Raw genomic sequence first — 3,510 nt, forward strand, 5'->3', positions numbered from 1 at the left:
CTGGCCTGGCTCTGAGCTGGATTACATCTTATCATACAACTATGAAAATCTTAATACAGTTGAAAACATGAGACAGCTGGTACCAATGCAGGGGCATTTCAAATGCAATAGCTGCATTGCCTGCAATACGACAAAAAACATCAAATCTTTTGTCATTAATGGGAAAAATATAGCAATCAACCACTTTTCCAATTGCAGGACTACTAATGTCATTTACTGCATCAGCTGCCTATGCGGTTTCCTATATATTGGCAAGACCACACAAATGGCCAAACAGAGAATTCTGCAGCATCAATCCCGTATTCGATGCAGAGTTGAAAATGCACCACTAGTTGATCACTATTCTAAATTCAAACATTCTGATAAGGAAATGACATGGTGGGTCATTGAAGTGGTTAAACCAACAATCAGACAGAGAAATGTTGACAGAATCCTAACCATCAAAGAAAATCGATGGATTGAATTCGCAGACTGTCTCAAAAGAGGAATGAATTCATTCACTGAATGGCACACCCTTGCCTGTCTTAAATGATCTCAATTATGTCTTTATTGTTCTCTCCCTGTACAAATATGCAATGATAGTGTTTAAAATCTAGAAACATCGTTGATAATGTTTTGGAAATAGTTGTATTTTCATCTGCCGATTAGATTCATCATTTGCATATATATTGTAAAGATTGGGCGCGTCTATTAATGACGACAGTACTTCGATGGCACTATCTATAATGTATGCATCCTTTATTGATTTATTTTGCACTGAGATATTACTCATAGATTGTAAGCACAATAATGGTGATAGATTCTCTTATGTGGCAAAATACATGACGAGAACAATCTTTTCTAAATACATTTTCTAATGAGTTCCCCTTATACCATAAATATATAATTATTCAGTTATAAATTTAACCAATCCCCCTGGTTTTAAACATACAAACCATTTGATCAACTTAAGGTATAGAACTAACGTGCTATTGCATCAAACAAACATTCCAATATGGCAGTCGTTGAAATTCACAACCTAGGTTTAGTTAAAATAACCAGTCCCTTCTTTGTTTCAACTGCAGTGAACGCTGGCAGCTCCCACGCAACTTCGTTTAACTAACCAAAATAATTAGTCCGTCTTCTATGACAACTGTGGCAAACGCCGGCTTTCCCCGCGCTAGTTTCGTTTAAATAACGGGAATTCTGAGCTTCGAGGTTTCAGCTGTTTTGAATACTGCTGTTGCCCTGACGCTGTATACGCAAGCCGCATCGTGTTTCCAAATAAAACCCTTCAAGTAAGTGACTGAATAACCGATTACTGTATGTTGACTGTTACTAGGTCGCTCACATCATGGCAACTAGTGCACTAACAATAGCGTGATTATGCTTCAACGTGCAAAAGCCTCGTTGCTGTTTGCTTTTGTATATGCATATTAGTCAGAAGGATTGTTTATAACAAATGCTCCTTTCTCTTCTCTATTTTTTCATGCATTTCTGCCTCCGATAAATCTGTGCCCCATGTGGCTTGAAAGTAATTCTGAGCCATTTTTACATAATACACCGGACGAGAGTGTACAGTCTCTAGATTGCTGTGGTCGGTAATTAATTCTGAGCCATTTCATGCAATCAACTACATGACAGCATCTAGACTGTGCCACATAACTTTCATTTATGAACCACATGTCTTTCACGTGATTTTTCCATTCAGGTAAAACTGTTGAGTTTCCCTATTCCTGATTAACATGACACTTACGTTTTTTCCTTTATTAGATCGTGTCAAATTAAATGCACTATTTGGAATTGAATTCCCAGTCTACACTTGGAGCTTAACAAATATTTGCCCAAGGTAAAATGCCTTTATTTTCGAGTCTCTAACAAATCAACAGGTTAAATAACAGTAAACTAGCGAAAAAAATTCTTTTTTTGTAGGACCCATATTGAATTTGGAAGGCCTGGATCCGACTGTTTTTTATTGATAGACTCCGATCAGCTTTACTGACCGCTAGGCGGTGTACTCTACATGTAAGCTTTTTTATGACCTTTTCATTGATTGCTGCTATAATGTCGCCACACCGACTGTGAAATTTTGTATTAATCTTGCATTAAAAAATTGTAAACAGATCAGCAGTAACTCATGTACCACCTGAATTTTTAAGTAATAGGTGTTTTTGGTAAACTCTGTTCTGATCTATCTTTTGTTGTACATAACCAGGTTATAATGAAATACTGTTTTTCACAGTTTTCTTTAGGGTCACCATCCCAAATGCAAAAATAACGAAGTCCTGATGATGGTCTTATGAAATTACTGCTAAAGAGCGAAACGTCGACTACAAAGTCTAATTCTGCTTGATTTTATTTGTTATATTGATTTTCACTTATTCTGTTGATTTGGAATCATTATATTATCATTGTTTTGCAGTATTGACTTAGTTTGGAGATTTAATGTAGGAGTATGTAGGACGCTCCTCATTTATCCCAATTGCATTTTTCAGTACCCTCTTTTTATTCATTATAAAGAAAATAATATTTCTTTGACTATAACCCTGGTTCTTGTGTTTATTTATGTTATTAGTGTGGTAATAACATTGTTTTAATAATTCAAACTCAGCCACTTATTGATATTAGTGTGGGTAACTGATTGATTTATTTCCCATGGTGGCTAAATTCATAACACTGAAATAAAACCCCTTGCTGGCCTATTTTCTTGCAAATGTCTTGTTTTTAAGGCCTTGCATGGACTGGGGCCGACGCCGATCCGAAACCTTTTCTCCTGGTACTGCGCCACTAGATCCTTAAGATCCTCCTCTGCGTTCTTAGTGACGGTTCCAAGGATAAATAGAGTGAGGATGGGCGGCCGGGCGTTTGGCTTTACGGCCGCCACACTTTGGAACTCGCTCCCGTTGACACTGAGGAGCAGACAGGATCTCCCCTCTTTTAAAAAGGACCTGAAAACGTTCCTGTTCCCAAGGAAAATGTAATTGGAAGACCTGTTTGTAGCACGGATGCAGTCTCAGCGCCAGGATACCCTTTGGGTGGCAGACGCACTTAATAAGTAAATAAATACATACATAATAAGTAAATAAATACATGGACTTGTTCTGTCCCAGAGTAGAGAGGGCCAGACGCTCTTCCTTGCTGATATTGTAAGGGATGTATTTCTTGATTTTAAACAACTGCAACACATCCTCCAATACAATTTTTTCAAATGCGAGGATCCTCTCGCTCATCATAAAGGACGCAGGCGTAAACTCTGAAGATGGCTTGAATGGCGTTGCTACATTACTTGGGCTGTATCTATTTTTTGAAAATAAATATTTCAGACGGGTTTTCCGAAAAAACCTTTGAAGTTCTAATTGCATCTTGAAGGAGTCAGGTATCACTGTTGGTACAAACGTGAGTCCTTTCGCAAGGATACTACTCTCTGCACTAGCCCTCACATAGTTGGATAAGTTTATAATGGCATCCAAAGGTGTGGGTCTACTTCGTACCATATCCACAGTGTTAATCTGTTCCAGCTGGTTCACTGCG

At 37.9% G+C, this 3,510-nt stretch overlaps 1 long non-coding RNA gene across 1 annotated transcript; it reads left to right on the top strand.

Moving 5' to 3' along the window:
- The first annotated feature begins 1,142 nt into the window (after window positions 1-1,142).
- LOC144766946 (uncharacterized) lies at window positions 1,143-2,530 on the top strand. Its single transcript, XR_013597996.1, has 4 exons — window positions 1,143-1,277; window positions 1,753-1,828; window positions 1,912-2,004; window positions 2,222-2,530. It is a non-coding gene; the product is annotated as an uncharacterized LOC144766946 (long non-coding RNA).
- Window positions 2,531-3,510: the final 980 nt, after the last annotated feature.

This window comes from Lissotriton helveticus, chromosome 7 (genome assembly GCF_964261635.1).
Source record: "Lissotriton helveticus chromosome 7, aLisHel1.1, whole genome shotgun sequence".
Lineage (NCBI taxonomy): Eukaryota > Metazoa > Chordata > Amphibia > Caudata > Salamandridae > Lissotriton > Lissotriton helveticus.